At 52.8% G+C, this 17,009-nt stretch overlaps 1 non-coding gene across 1 annotated transcript; it reads right to left on the reverse strand.

Moving 5' to 3' along the window:
* Positions 1–12,705: 12,705 nt before the first annotated feature.
* On the reverse strand, positions 12,706–12,778 carry TRNAN-GUU (transfer RNA asparagine (anticodon GUU)). The gene has a single exon. It is a non-coding gene; the product is annotated as a tRNA-Asn (tRNA).
* Between the last annotated feature and the right edge of the window lie 4,231 nt (positions 12,779–17,009).

Genomic DNA, 17,009 nt, shown 5'->3' on the forward strand with positions numbered 1-17,009 from the left:
AGCCCAAAGAATAAAAAGCGCAGCACCACCACCGGGTGGGCTCGAACCTCCAACCTTTCGGTTAACAGCCGATCGCGCTAGCCAATTGCGCCACGAAGACAGTCCTGCTCCACTCTCACCACCATCAGAACATATCATGAAAGCTATTGCCGCAAAGAAAAAAGCAACACACCACTCCCGGGAGGGCTCGAAACTCCAACCTTTCGGTTAACAGCCGATCGCGCTAGCCCATTGCGCCACGGAGACAGTCCTGCTCCGCTCTCACCACCATCAGAACATATCTTCAAAGCTATCAGCCCAAAGAAAAAAAAGCGCTGCACCACCACCGGGTGGGCTCGAACCTCCAACCCTTCGGTTAACAGCCGATCGCGCTAGCCAATTGCCCCACGGAGACAGTCGTGCTCCACTCTCACCACCGTCAGAACATTTCTTCAGAGCTATCACCCCAAAGAAAAAAAAGCGCCGCACCACCACTGGTTGGGCTCGAACCTCCAACCTTTCGGTTAACAGCCGATCGCTCTAGCCAATTGCGCCACGGAGACAGTCCTGCTCCACTCTCACCACCATGAGAACATATCTTCAAAGCTATTACCGCAAAGAAAAAAAGCAACACACCACTCCCGGGAGGGCTCAAAACTCCAACCTTTCGGTAACAGCCGATTGCGCTTGCCCATTGCGCCACGCAGACAGTCTTGCTCATCTCTCACCACCATCAGAACATATCTTCAAAGCTATCAGCCAAAAGAAAAAAAGCACCGCACCACCACCGGGTGGGCTCGAACCTCCCACTTTTCGGTTAACAGCCGACCGCGCTGGCCAATTGCGCCACGGAGACAGTCCTGCTCCACTATCACCACCATCAGATCATATCTTCAAAGCTATCTGCGCAAAGAAAAAAACGCGCCGCACCACCACCGGGTGCGCTCGAACCTCCAACCTTTCGGTTAACAGCCGATCGCGCAAGCCAATTGCGCCACGGAGACAGTCCTGCTCCACTCTCACCACCATGAGAACATATCTTCAAAGGTATCAGCCCAAAGAAAAAAAAGCGCCGCACCACCACCGCGTGAGCTCGAACCTCCGACTTTTCGATTAACAGCCGATCGCGCTAGCCAATTGCGCCACGGAGACAGTCCTGCTCCACTCTCACCACCATGAGAACATATCTTCAAAGGTATCAGCCCAAAGAAAAAAAAGCGCCGCACCACCACCGGGTGGGCTTGAAACTCCAACCTTTCGGTTAACAGCCGATCGCGCAAGCCGATTGCGCCACGGAGACAGTCCTGCTCCACTCTCACCACCATAAGAACATATCTTCAAAGCTATCAGCCCACAGGAAAAAAAGGGCCGCACAACCACCGGGTAGGCTCGAACCTCCAACTTTTCGGTTAACAGCCGATCGCGCTAGCCAATTGCGCCACGGAGACAGTCCTGCTCCACTCTCACCACCATAAGAACATATCTTGAAAGCTATCAGCCCAAAGAAAAAAAAGCGCTGCACCACCACCGGGTGGGCTCGAACCTCCGACCTTTTGGATAACAGCCGCTCGCTCTAGCTAATTGCGCCAAGGAGACAGTCCTGCTCCACTCTCACCACCATCAGAATATATCTTCAAAGCTATCAGCCCAAAGAAAAAAGAGCGCCGCACCACCACCGGGTGGGCTCGAACCTCCAACTTTTCGGTTAATAGCCGATCACGCTAGCCAATTGCGCCACGGAGACAGTCCTGCTCCACTCTCACCACCATAAGAACATATCTTGAAAGCTATCAGCCCACAGAAAAAAAAGCGCCGCACAACCACCGGGTAGGCTGGAACCTCCAACTTTTCGGTTAACAGCCGATCGCGCTAGCCAATTGCGCCACGGAGACAGTCCTGCTCCACTCTCACCACCATAAGAACATATCTTCGAAGCTATCAGCCCAAAGAAAAAAAAGAACCGCACCACCACCGGGTGGGCTCGAACCTCCAACCTTTCGGTTAACAGCCGATCACGCTAGCCAATTGCCCCACGGAGACAGTCGTGCTCCGCTCTCACCACCGTCAGAACATTTTTTCAGAGCTATAACCCCAAAGAAAAAAAAGCGCCGCACCACCACCGGTTGGGCTCGAACCTCCAACCTTTCGGTTAACAGCCGATCGCGCTAGCCAATTGCGCCACGGAGACAGTCCTGCTCCACTCTCACCACCATCAGAACATATCTTCAAAGCTATCAGCCCAAAGAAAAAAAAGCGCCATACCACCACCGGGTGGGCTCGAACCTCCGACCTTTTGGTTAACAGTCGATCGCGCTAGCCAATCGCGCTACGGAGACAGTCCTGCTCCACTCTCACCACCATCAGAACATATCTTCAAAGCTAACAGCCCAAAGAATAAAAAGCGCAGCACCACCACCGGGTGGGCTCGAACCTCCAACCTTTCGGTTAACAGCCGATCGCGCTAGCCAATTGCGCCACGAAGACAGTCCTGCTCCACTCTCACCACCATCAGAACATATCTTGAAAGCTATTGCCGCAAAGAAAAAAGCGACACACCACTCCCGGGAGGGCTCGAAACTCCAACCTTTCGGTTAACAGCCGATCGCGCTGGCTCACTGCGCCACGGAGGCAGTCTTGCTCCACTCTCACCATCATCAGAACATATCTTCAAAGCTATCAGCCCACAGAAAAAAAAGCGCAGCACCACCACCGGGTGGGCTCGAACCTCCAACCTTTCGGTTAACAGCCGATCGCGCTAGCCAATTGCGCCACGAAGACAGTCCTGCTCCACTCTCACCACCATCAGAACATATCTTGAAAGCTATTGCCGCAAAGAAAAAAGCAACACACCACTCCCGGGAGGGCTCGAAACTCCAACCTTTCGGTTAACAGCCGATCGCGCTAGCCCATTGCGCCACGGAGACAGTCCTGCTCCGCTCTCACCACCATCAGAACATATCTTCAAAGCTATCAGCCCAAAGAAAAAAAAGCGCCATACCACCACCGGGTGGGCTCGAACCTCCGACCTTTTGGTTAACAGCCGATCGCGCTAGCCAATCGCGCCATGGAGACAGTCCTGCTCCACTCTCACCACCATCACACATATCTTCAAAGCTATCAGCTCAAAGAAAAAAAAGCGCCGCACCACCACCGGGGGGGCTTTAACCTCCAACTTTTCGGTTAACAGCCGATCGCGCTAGCCAATTGCGCCACGGAGACAGTCCTGCTCCACTCTCACCACCATAAGAACATATCTTCAAAGCTATCAGCCCAAAGAAAATAAAGCGCCGCACTACCACCGGGTGGGCTCGAACCTCCGACCTTTTGGATAACAGCCGATCGCTCTAGCTAATTGCGCCACGGAGACAGTCCTGCTCCACTCTCACCACCATCAGAACATATCTTCAAAGCTAACAGCCCAAAGAAAAAAAAGCGCCGCACCACCACCGGGTGGGCTCGAACCTCCAACTTTTCGGTTAACAGCCGATCACGCTAGCCAATTGCGCCACGGAGACAGTCCTGCTCCACTCTCACCACCATAAGAACATATCTTCAAAGCTATCAGCCCAAAGAAAAAAAAGCGCCGCACCACCACCGGGTGGGCTCGAACTTCCGACCTTTTGGATAACAGCCGATCGCGCTAGCCAATTGCGCCACGGAGATGGTCCTGCTCCACTCTCACCACCATAAGAACATATCTTCAAAGCTATCAGCCCAAAGAAAAAAAAGCGCCGCACCACCACCGGGTGGGCTCTGACCTCCAACCTTTCGGTTAACAGCCAATCGCGCTAGCCAATTGCGCCACAGAGACAGTCCTGCTCCACTCTCACCACCATCAGAACATATCTTCAAAGCTATCAGCCCAAAGAAAAAAAAGCGCCGCACCACCACCGGGTGGGCTCGAACCTCCAACTTTTCGGTTAACAGCCGATCACGCTAGCCAATTGCGCCATGGAGACAGTCCTGCTCCACTCTCACCACCATCAGAACATATCTTCAAAGCTATCAGCGCAAAGAAAAAAGCAACACACCACTCCCGGGAGGGATCGAAACTCCAACCTTTCGGTTAACAGCCGATCGCGCTAGCCTATTGCGCCACGGAGACAGTCCTGCTCCACTCTCACCACCATCAGAACATATCTTCAAAGGTATCAGCGCAAAGAAAAAAAGCGCCATACCACCACCGGGTGGGCTCGAACCTCCGACCTTTTGATTAACAGCCGATCGCGCTAGCCAATTGCGTCATGGAGACAGTCCTGCTCCACTCTCACCACCATCAGAACATATCTCAAAGCTATCAGCCCAAAGAAAAAAAAGCGCCGCACCACCACCGGGTGGGTTCGAACCTCCAACTTTTCGGTTAACAGCCGATCACGCTAGCCAATTGCGCCATGGAGACAGTCCTGCTCCACTCTCACCACCATCAGAACATATATTCAAAGCTATCAGCCCACAGAGAAAAAAGCGCCGCACAACCACCGGGTAGGCTCGAACCTCCAACTTTTCGGTTAACAGCCGATCGCGCTAGCCAATTGCGCCACGGAGACAGTCCTGCTCCACTCTCACCACCATAAGAACATATCTTCAAAGCTATCAGCCAAAAGAAAAAAAAAGCGCCGCACCACCACTGGGTGGGCTCGAACCTCCGACCTTTTGGTTAACAGCCGATCGCGCTAGCCAATTGCGCCACGGAGACGGTCCTGCTCGTCTCACCACCATCAGAACATATCTTCAAAGCTATCAGTCCAAAGAAAAAAAAGCGCCGCACCACCACCGGGTAGGCTCGAACCTCCAACTTTTCGGTTAACAGCCGATCGCGCTAGCCAATTGCGCCACGGAGACAGTCCTGCTCCACTCTCACCACCATAAGAACATATCTTCAAAGCTATCAGCCCAAAGAAAAAAAAGCGCCGCACCACCACGGGGTGGGCTCGAACCTCCAACCTTTTGGTTAACAGCCGATCGCGCTAGCCAATTGCCCCACGGAGACAGTCGTGCTCCACTCTCACCACCGTCAGATCATTTCTTCAGAGCTATCACCCCAAAGAAAAAAAAAGCGCGCCGCACCACCACCGGGTGGGCTCGAACCTCCAACTTTTCGTTTAACAGCCGATCGCGCTAGCCAATTGCGCCACGGAGACAGTCCTGCTCCACTCTCACCACCATAAGAACATATCTTCAAAGCTATCAGCCCAAAGAAAAAAAAAGCGCCGCACCACCACGGGGTGGGCTCGAACCTCCAACCTTTTGGTTAACAGCCGATCGCGCTAGCCAATTGCCCCGCGGAGACAGTCGTGCTCCACTCTCACCACCGTCAGATCATTTCTTCAGAGCTATCACCCCAAAGAAAAAAAAGCGCGCCGCACCACCACCGGGTGGGCTCGAACCTCCAACTTTTCGGTTAACAGCCGATCACGCTAGCCAATTGCGCCATGGAGACAGTCCTGCTCCACTCTCACCACCATCAGAACATATCTTCAAAGCTATCAGCGCAAAGAAAAAAGCAACACACCACTCCCGGGAGGGATCGAAACTCCAACCTTTCGGTTAACAGCCGATCGCGCTAGCCTATTGCGCCACGGAGACAGTCCTGCTCCACTCTCACCACCATCAGAACATATCTTCAAAGGTATCAGCGCAAAGAAAAAAAGCGCCATACCACCACCGGGTGGGCTCGAACCTCCGACCTTTTGATTAACAGCCGATCGCGCTAGCCTATTGCGCCACGGAGACAGTCCTGCTCCACTCTCACCACCATCAGAACATATCTTCGAAGCTATCAGCCCACAGAAAAAAAAGCGCCGCACAACCACCGGGTAGGCTCGAACGTCCAACTTTTCGGTTAACAGCCGATCGCGCTAGCCAATTGCGCCACGGAGACAGTCCTGCTCCACTCTCACCACCATCAGAACATATCTTCAAAGCTATTACCGCAAAGAAAATAGCAACACACCACTCCCGGGAGGGCTCGAAACTCCAACCTTTCGGTTAACAGCCGATCGCGCTAGCCCATTGCGCCACGGAGGCAGTCCTGCTTCACTCTCACCACAATACGAACATATCTTCAAAGCTATCAGCCCAAAGAAAAAAAAGCGCCGCACCACCACCGGGTGGGCTCGAACCTCCAACCTTTCGGTTAACAGCAGATCGCGCTAGCCAATTGCGCCACGGAGACGGTCCTGCTCCACTCTCACCACCATCAGAACATATCTTCAAAGCTATGAGCCCAAAGAAAAAAAAGCGCCGCACCACCACCGGGTGGGCTCGAACCTCCACCTTTTCGGTTAACAGCCGATCACGCTAGCCAATTGCGCCACGGAGACAGTTCTGCTCCACTCTCACCACCATCAGAACATATCTTCAAAGCTATCAGCCCACAGAAAAAAAGCGCCGCACAACCACCGGGTAGGATCGAACCTCCAACTTTTCGGTTAACAGCCGATCGCGCTAGCCCATTGCGCCACGGAGACAGTCCTGCTCTACTCTCACCACCATCAGAACATATCTTCAAAGGTATCAGCCCAAAGAAAAAAAAGCGCCGCACCACCACTGGGTGGGCTCGAACCTCCGACTTTTCGGTTAACAGCTGATCGCGCTAGCCAATTGCGCCACGGAGACAGTCCTGCTTCACTCTCACCACCATCAGAACATATCTTCAAAGCTATCAGCCCAAAGAAAAAAACCACCGCACCACCACCGGGTGGGCTCGAACCTCCAACCTTTCGGTTAACAGCCAATCGCGCTAGCCAATTGCGCCACGGAGCCAGTCCTGCTCCACTCTCACCACCATCAGAACATATCTTCAAAGCTATCAGCACAAAGAAAAAAAAGCGCCGCACCACAACCGGGTGGGCTCGAACCTCCAACCTTTCGGTTAACAGCCGATCGCGCTAGCCAACTGCGCCACAGAGACAGTCGTGCTCCACTCTCACCACCATCAGAACATATCTTCAAAGCTATCAGCGCAAAGAAAAAAGCAAAACACCACTCCCGGGAGGGATCGAAACTCCAACCTTTCGGTTAACAGTCGATCGCGCTAGACAATTGCGCCACGGAGACAGTCCTGCTCCACTCTCACCACCATCAGAACATATCTTCAAAGCTATCAGCCCAAAGAATAAAAGCGCCATACCACCACCGGGTGGGCTAGAACCTCCGACCTTTTGGTTAACAGCCAATCGTGCTAGCCAATTGCGCCATGGAGACAGCCCTGCTCCACTCTCACAACCATCAGAACATATCTTCAAAGCTATCAGCCCAAAGAAAAAAAAGCGCCGCACCACCACCGGGTGGGCTCGAACCTCCAACTTTTCGGTTAACAGCCGATCACGCTAGCCAATTGCGCCACGGAGACAGTCCTGCTCCACTCTCACCACCATCAGAACATATCTTCAAAGCTATCAGCCCCAAGAAAAAAAGCGCCGCACCACCACCGGGTGGGCTCGAACCTCCAACCTTTCGGTTAACAGCCGATCGCGCAAGCCAATTGCGCCACGGAGACAGTCCTGCTCCACTCTCACCACCATCAGAACATATCTTCAAAGCTATCAGCCCAAAGAAAAAAAAGCACCGCACCACCACCGATTGGGCTCGAACCTCCAACCTTTCGGTTAACAGCCAATCGCGCCAGCCAATTGCGCCACGGAGACAGTCCTGCTCCACTCTCACCACCATAAGAACATATCTTCAAAGCTATCAGCACAAAGAAAAAAAAGCGCCCCAGCATCACCGGGTGGGCTCGAACTTCCAACCTTTCGGTTAACAGCCGATCGCGCTAGCCAAGTGCGCCAAGCAGACAGTCGTGCTCCACTCTCACCACCATCAGAACATATCTTCAAAGCTATCAACCCAACGAAAAAAAAGCGCCATACCACCACCGGGTGGGCTCGAACCACCGACCTTTTGGTTAACAGCCCATCGCGCTAGCCAATTGCGCCATGGAGACACTCCTGCTCCACTCTCACCACCATCAGAACATATCTTCAAAGCTATCAGACCAAAGAAAAAAAAGCGCTGCACCACCACCGGGTGGGCTCGAACCTCCAAATTTTCGGTTAACAGCCGATCACGCTAGCCAATTGCGCCACGGAGACAGTCCTGCTCCACTCTCACCACCATCAGAACATATCTTCAAAGCTATCAGCAAACAGAAAAAAAGCGCCGCACCACCACCGGGAGGGCTCGAACCTCCAACCTTTCGGTTAACAGCCGATCGCGCAAGCCAATTGCGCCAAAGAGACAGTCCTGCTGAACTCTCACCATCACCAGAACATATCTTCAAAGCTATCAGCCCAAAGAAAAAAAAGCACCGCACCACCACCGGGAGGGCTCGAACCTCCAACCTTTCGGTTAACAGCCAATCGCGCCAGCCAATTGCGCCACGGAGACAGTCCTGCTCCACTCTCACCACCATCAGAACATATCTTCAAAGCTATCAGCACAAAGAAAAAAAAGCTCCCCAGCATCACCGGGTGGGCTCGAACTTCCAACCTTTTGGTTAACAGCCGATCGCGCTAGCCAACTGCGCCAAGGAGCCTGTCGTGCTCCACTCTCACCACCATCAGAACATATCTTCAAAGCTATCAGCGCAAAGAAAAAAGCAACACACCACTCCAGGGAGGGCTCGAAACTTCAACCTTTCGGTTAACAGCCGATCGCGCTAGCCAATGGCGCCACGGAGACAGTCCTGCTCCACTCTTACCACCATTAGAACATATCTTCAAAGCTATCAGCCCAAAGAAAAAAAAGCGCCGCACCACCAACGGGTGGGCTCGAACCTCCAACTTTCCGGTTATCAGCCGATCACGCTAGCCCATTGGGCCACGGAGACAGTCCTGCTCCATTCTCACCACCATCAGAAAATATCTTCAAAGCGATCAGCCCAAAGAAAAAAAAGCGCCGCACCACCACCGGGTGGGCTCAAACCTCCAACTTTTCGGTTAACAGCCGATCACGCTAGCCAATTGCGCCACGGAGACAGTCCTGCTCCACTCTCACCGCCATCAGAACATATCTTCAAAGCTATCAGCCCACAGAAAAAAAGCGCCGCGCAACCACCGGGTAGGCTCGAACCTCCAACTTTTAGGTTAACAGCCGATCGCGCTAGCCAATTGCGCTACGGAGACAGTCCTGCTCAACTCTCACCACCATAAGAACATATCTTCAAAGCTATCAGCCCAAAGAAAAAAAAGCGCCGCACCACCACCGGGTGGGCTCGAACATCCAACCTTTCGGTTAACAGCCGATTGCGCTAGCCAATTGCCCCACGGAGACAGTCGTGCTCCACTCTCACCACCGTCAAAACATTTCTGCAGAGCTATCACCCCAAAGAAAAAAAAAGCGCCGCACCACCACCGGTTGCGCTCGAACCTCCAACCTTTCGGTTAGCAGCCGATCGCGCTAGCCGATTGCGCCAAGAAGACAGTCCTGCTCCACTCTCACCACCATCAGAACATATCTTCAAAGCTATTACCGCAAAGAAAAAAGCCACACACCACTCCCGGGAGGGCTCGAAACTCCAACCTTTCGGTTAACACCCGATCGCGTGGAGGCAGTCTTGCTCCACTCTCACCATCATCAGAACATATCTTCAAAGCTATCAGCGCAAGGAAAAAAAAGCGCTGCACCACCACCAGGTGGGCTCGAACCTCCAACCTATCGGTTAACAGCCAATCGCGCTAGCCCATTGCGCCACGGAGACAGTCTTGCTTCACTCTCACCACCATCAGAACATATCTTCAAAGCTATCAGCGCAAAGGAAAAAGCAACACACCACTCCCGGGAGGGCTCGAAACTCCAACCTTTCGGTCAACAGCCGATCGCGCTAGCCAATTGCGCCACGGCGACAGTACTGCTCCACTCTCACCACCATCAGAACATGTCTTCAAAGCTATCAGCCCAAAGAAAAAAAAGCGCCATACCACCACCGGGTGGGCTCGAACCTCCGACCTTTTGATTAACAGCCCATCGCGCTAGCCAATTGCGCCATGGAGACAGTCCTGCACCACTCTCACCACCATCAGAACATATCTTCAAAGCTATCAGCCCAAAGAAAAAAAAGCGCCGCACCACCACCGGGTGGGCTCGAGCCTCCAACTTTTCGGTTAACAGCCGATCACGCTAGCCAATTGCGCCACGGAGACAGTCCTGCTTCACTCTCACCACCATCAGAACATATCTTCAAAGCTATCAGCACAAAGAAACAAAAGCGCCCCAGCACCACCGGGTGGGCTCGAACCTCCAACTTTTCGGTTAACTGCCGATCGCGCTAGCCAATGGCGCCACGGAGACAGTCCTGCTCCACTCTTACCACCATTAGAACATATCTTCAAAGCTATCAGCCCAAAGAAAAAAAAGCGCCGCACCACCAACGGGTGGACTCGAACCTCAAACTTTCCGGTTAACAGCCGATCACGCTAGCCAATTGCGCCACGGAGACAGTCCTGCTCCACTCTCACCACCATCAGAACATATCTTCAAAGCTATCAGCACAAAGAAAAAAAGCGCCCCAGCATCACCGGGTGGGCTCGAACTTCCAACCTTTCGGTTAACAGCCGATCGCGCTAGCCAACTGCGCCAAGGAGACAGTCGTGCTCCACTCTCACCACCATCAGAACATATCTTCAAAGCTATCAGCGCAAAGAAAAAAGCAACACACCACTCCAGGGAGGGCTCGAAACTCCAACCTTTCGGTTAACAGCCGATCGCGCTAGCCAATGGCGCCACGGAGACAGTCCTGCTCCACTCTTACCACCATTAGAACATATCTTCAAAGCTATCAGCCCAAAGAAAAAAAAGCGCCGCACCACCAACGGGTGGGCTCGAACCTCCAACTTTCCGGTTAACAGACGATCACGCTAGCCCATTGGGCCACGGAGACAGTCCTGCTCCACTCTCACCACCATCAGAAAATATCTTGAAAGCGATCAGCCCAAAGAAAAAAAAGCGCCGCACCACCACCGGGTGGGCTCAAACCTCCAACTTTTCGGTTAACAGCCGATCACGCTAGCCAATTGCGCCACGGAGACAGTCCTGCTCCACTCTCACCCCCATCAGAACATATCTTCAAAGCTATCAGCCCACAGAAAAAAAAGCGCCGCGCAACCACCGGGTAGGCTCGAACCTCCAACTTTTAGGTTAACAGCCGATCGCGCTAGCCAATTGCGCTACGGAGACAGTCCTGCTCAACTCTCACCACCATAAGAACATATCTTAAAAGCTATCAGCCCAAAGAAAAAAAAGCGCCGCACCACCACCGGGTGGGCTCGAACATCCAACCTTTCGGTTAACAGCCGATCGCGCTAGCCAATTGCCCCACGGAGACAGTCGTGCTCCACTCTCACCACCGTCAAAACATTTCTTCAGAGCTATCACCCCAAAGAAAAAAAAAGCGCCGCACCACCACCGGTTGTGCTCGAACCTCCAACCTTTCGGTTAGCAGCCGATCGCGCTAGTCCATTGCGCCACGGAGACAGTCTTGCTTCACTCTCACCACCATCAGAACATATCTTCAAAGCTATCAGCGCAAAGAAAAAAGCAACACACCACTCCCGGGAGGGCTCGAAACTCCAACCTTTCGGTCAACAGCCGATCGCGCTAGCCAATTGCGCCACGGAGACAGTACTGCTCCACTCTCACCACCATCAGAACATGTCTTCAAAGCTATCAGCCCAAACAAAAAAAACGCCATACCACCACCGGGTGGGCTCGAATCTCCGACCTTTTGATTAACAGCCCATCGCGCTAGCCAATTGCGCCATGAAGACAGTCCTGCACCACTCTCACCACCATCAGAACATATCTTCAAAGCTATCAGCCCAAAGAAAAAAAAGCGCCGCACCACCACCGGGTGGGCTCGAACCTCCAACTTTTCGGTTAACAGCCGATCACGCTAGCCAATTGCGCCACGGAGACAGTCCTGCTTCACTCTCACCACCATCAGAACATATCTTCAAAGCTATCAGCACAAAGAAACAAAAGCGCCCCAGCACCACCGGGTGGGCTCGAACCTCCAACTTTTCGGTTAACAGCCGATCACGCTAGCCAATTGCGCCACGGAGACAGTCCTGCTTCACTCTCACCACCATCATAACATATCTTCAAAGCTATCAGCCCAAAGAAAAAAAAAGCGCCGCACCACCACCGGGTGGGCTCGAAACTCCAACCTTTCGGTTAACTGCCGATCGCGCTAGCCAATGGCGCCACGGAGACAGTCCTGCTCCACTCTCACCATCATCAGAACATATCTTCAAAGCTATCAGCACAAAGAAAAAAAAGCGCCCAAGCATCACCGGGTGGGCTCGAACTTCCAACCTTTCGGGTAACAGCCGATCGCGCTAGCCAACTGCGCCAAGGAGACAGTCGTGCTCCACTCTCCCCACCATCACAACATATTTTTAAAGCTATCAGCGCAAAGAAAAAAGCAACACACCACTCCAGGGAGGGCTCGAAACTCCAATCTTTCGGTTAACAGCCGATCGCGCTAGCCAATGGCGCCACGGAGACAGTCCTGTTCCACTCTTACCACCATTAGAACATATCTTCAAAGCTATCAGCCCAAAGAAAAAAAAGCGCCGCACCACCAACGGGTGGGCTCGAACCTCCAACTTTCCGGTTAACAGCCGATCACGCTTGCCAATTGCGCCACGGAGACAGTCCTGCTGAACTCTCACCATCACCAGAACATATCTTCAAAGCTATCAGCCCAAAGAAAAAAAAGCACCGCACCACCACCGGGAGGGCTCGAACCTCCAACCTTCGGTTAACAGCCGATCGCGCTAGCCAATTGCGCCACGGCGACAGTACTGCTCCACTCTCACCACCATCAAAACATATCTTCAAAGCTATCAGCACAAAGAAAAAAAAGCTCCCCAGCATCACCGGGTGGGCTCGAACTTCCAACCTTTTGGTTAACAGCCGATCGCGCTAGCCAACTGCGCCAAGGAGCCTGTCGTGCTCCACTCTCACCACCATCAGAACATATCTTCAAAGCTATCAGCGCAAAGAAAAAAGCAACACACCACTCCAGGGAGGGCTCGAAACTTCAACCTTTCGGTCAACAGCCGATCGCGCTAGCCAATGGCGCCACGCAGACAGTCCTGCTCCACTCTTACCACCATTAGAACATATCTTCAAAGCTATAAGCGCAAAGAAAAAAGCAACACACCACTCCAGGGAGGGCTCGAAACTTCAACCTTTCGGTTAACAGCCGATCGCGCTAGCCAATGGCGCCACGCAGACAGTCCTGCTCCACTCTTACCACCATTAGAACATATCTTCAAAGCTATCAGCCCAAAGAAAAAAAAGCGCCGCACCACCACCGGGTGGGCTCGAGCCTCCAACTTTTCGGTTAACAGCCGATCACGCTAGCCAATTGCGCCACGGAGACAGTCCTGCTCCACTCTCACCACCATCAAAACATATCTTCAAAGCTATCAGCCCACAGAAAAAAAGCGCCGCACCACCACCGGGTGGGCTCGAACCTCCGACTTTTCGGTTAACAGCCGATCACGCTAGCCAATTGCGCCACGGAGACAGTCCTGCTTCACTCTCACCACCATCATAACATATCTTCAAAGCTATCAGCCCAAAGAAAAAAAAGCGCCGCACCACCACCGGGTGGGCTCAAACTACCAAATTTTCGGTTAACAGGTGATCACGCCAGCGAATTGCGCCACGGAGACAGTCCTGCTCCACTCTCACCACCATCAGAACATATCTTCAAAGCTATCAGCCCAAAGAAAAAAAAGCGCCGAAGCACCACCGGGTGGGCTCGAACCTCCAACTTTTCGGTTAACAGCCGATCACGCTAGCCAATTGCGCCACGGAGACAGTCCTGCTTCACTCTCACCACCATCAGAACATATCTTCAAAGCTATCAGCACAAAGAAACAAAAGCGCCCCAGCACCACCGGGTGGGCTCGAACCTCCAACTTTTCGGTTAACAGCCGATCACGCTAGCCAATATCGCCACGGAGACAGTCCTGCTTCACTCTCACCACCATCATAACATATCTTCAAAGCTACCAGCACAAAGAAAAAAAAGCGCCGCACCACCAACGGGTGGACTCGAACCTCAAACTTTCCGGTTAACAGCCGATCACGCTAGCGTATTGCGCCACGGAGACAGTCCTGCTCCACTCTCACCACCATCAGAACATATCTTCAAAGCTATCAGCACAAAGAAAAAAAGCGCCCCAGCATCACCGGGTGGGCTCGAACTTCCAACCTTTCGGTTAACAGCCGATCGAGCTAGCCAACTGCGCCAAGGAGACAGTCGTGCTCCACTCCCACCACCATCAGAACATATCTTCAAAGCTATCAGCGCAAAGAAAAAAGCAACACACCACTCCAGGGAGGGCTCGAAACTCCAACCTTTCGGTTAACCGCCGATCGCGCTAGCCAATGGCGCCACGGAGACAGTCCTGCTCCACTCTTACCACCATTAGAACATATCTTCAAAGCTATCAGCCCAAAGAAAAAAAAGCGCCGCACCACCAACGGGTGGGCTCGAACCTCCAACTTTCCGGTTAACAGACGATCACGCTAGCCCATTGGGCCACGGAGACAGTCCTGCTCCACTCTCACCACCATCAGAAAATATCTTCAAAGCGATCAGCCCAAAGAAAAAAAAGCGCCGCACCACCACCGGGTGGGCTCAAACCTCCAACTTTTCGGTTAACAGCCGATCACGCTAGCCAATTGCGCCACGGAGACAGTCCTGCTCCACTCTCACCCCCATCAGAACATATCTTCAAAGCTATCAGCCCACAGAAAAAAAAAGCGCCGCGCAACCACCGGGTAGGCTCGAACCTCCAACTTTTAGGTTAACAGCCGATCGCGCTAGCCAATTGCGCTACGGAGACAGTCCTGCTCAACTCTCACCACCATAAGAACATATCTTCAAAGCTATCAGCCCAAAGAAAAAAAAAGCGCCGCACCACCACCGGGTGGGCTCGAACATCCAACCTTTCGGTTAACAGCCGATCGCGCTAGCCAATTGCCCCACGGAGACAGTCGTGCTCCACTCTCACCACCGTCAAAACATTTCTTCAGAGCTATCACCCCAAAGAAAAAAAAAGCGCCGCACCACCACCGCTTGTGCTCGAACCTCCAACCTTTCGGTTAGCAGCCGATCGCGCTAGCCAATTGCGCCAAGAAGACAGTCCTGCTCCACTCTCACCACCATCAGAACATATCTTCAAAGCTATTACCGCAAAGAAAAAAGCAACACACCACTCCCGGGAAGGCTCGAAACTCCAACCTTTCGGTTAACACCCGATCGCGCTAGCCCATTGCGCTACGGAGGCAGTCTTGCTCCACTCTCACCATCATCAGAACATATCTTCAAAGCTATCAGCGCAAGGAAAAAAAAGCGCTGCACCACCACCAGGTGGGCTCGAACCTCCAACCTATAGGTTAACAGCCGATCGAGCTAGCCCATTGCGCCACGGAGACAGTCTTGCTTCACTCTCACCACCATCAGAACATATCTTCAAAGCTATCAGCGCAAAGAAAAAAGCAACACACCACTCCCGGGAGGGCTCGAAACTCCAACTTTTCGGTCAACAGCCGATCGCGCTAGCCAATTGCGCCACGGAGACAGTACTGCTCCACTCTCACCACCATCAGAACATGTCTTCAAAGCTATCAGCCCAAAGAAAAAAAACGCCATACCACCACCGGGTGGGCTCGAATCTCCGACCTTTTGATTAACAGCCCATCGCGCTAGCCAATTGCGCCATGGAGACAGTCCTGCACCACTCTCACCACCATCAGAACATATCTTCAAAGCTATCAGCCCAAAGAAAAAAAAGCGCCGCACCACCACCGGGTGGGCTCGAACCTCCAACTTTTCGGTTAACAGCCGATCACGCTAGCCAATTGCGCCACGGAGACAGTCCTGCTTCACTCTCACCACCATCAGAACATATCTTCAAACCTATCAGCACAAAGAAAAAAAAAGCGCCGCACCACCAACGGGTGGACTTGAACCTCAAACTTTCCGGTTAACAGCCGATCACGCTAGCCAATTGCGCCACGGAGACAGTCCTGCTCCACTCTCACCATCATAAGAACATATCTTCAAAGCTATCAGCACAAAGAAAAAAAAGCGCCCCAGCATCACCGGGTGGGCTCGAACTTCCAACCTTTCGGTTAACAGCCGATCGCGCTAGCCAACTACGCCAAGGAGACAGTCGTGCTCCACTCTCACCACCATCAGAACATATTTTTAGAGCTATCAGCGCAAATAAAAAAGCAACACACCACTCCAGGGAGGGCTCGAAACTCCAACCTTTCGGTTAACAGCCGATCGCGCTAGCCATTGGCGCCACGGAGACAGTCCTGCTCCACTCTCACCACCATTAGAACATATCTTCAAAGCTATCAGCCCAAAGAAAAAAAAGCGCCGCACCACCAACGGGTGGGCTCGAACCTCCAACTTTCCGGTTAACAGCCGATCACGCTTGCCAATTGGGCCACGGAGACAGTCCTGCTCCACTCTCACCACCATCACAACATATCTTCAAAGCTATCAGCACAAAGAAAAAAAAGCGCCCCAGCATCACCGGGTGGGCTCGAACTTCCAACCTTTCGGTTAACAGCCGATCGCGCTAGCCAACTGCGCCAAGGAGACAGTCGTGCTCCACTCTCACCACCATCAGAACATATTTTTAAAGCTATCAGCGCAAAGAAAAAAGCAACACACCACTCCAGGGAGGGCTCGAAACTCCAACCTTTCGGTTAACAGCCCATCGCGCTAGCCAATGGCGCCACGGAGACAGTCCTGCTCCACTCTTACCACCATTAGAACATATCTTCAAAGCTATCAGCCCAAAGAAAAAAAAGCGCCGCACCACCAACGGGTGGGCTCGAACCTCCAACTTTCCGGTTAACAGCCGATCACGCTAGCCCATTGGGCCACGGAGACAGTCCTGCTTCACTCTCACCACCATCAGAACATATCTTCAAAGCTATCAGCACAAAGAAACAAAAGCGCCCCAGCACCACCGGGTGGGCTCGAACCTCCA

This window comes from Rhipicephalus microplus, unplaced genomic scaffold (assembly GCF_043290135.1).
Source record: "Rhipicephalus microplus isolate Deutch F79 unplaced genomic scaffold, USDA_Rmic scaffold_39, whole genome shotgun sequence".
Classification (NCBI taxonomy): domain Eukaryota; kingdom Metazoa; phylum Arthropoda; class Arachnida; order Ixodida; family Ixodidae; genus Rhipicephalus; species Rhipicephalus microplus.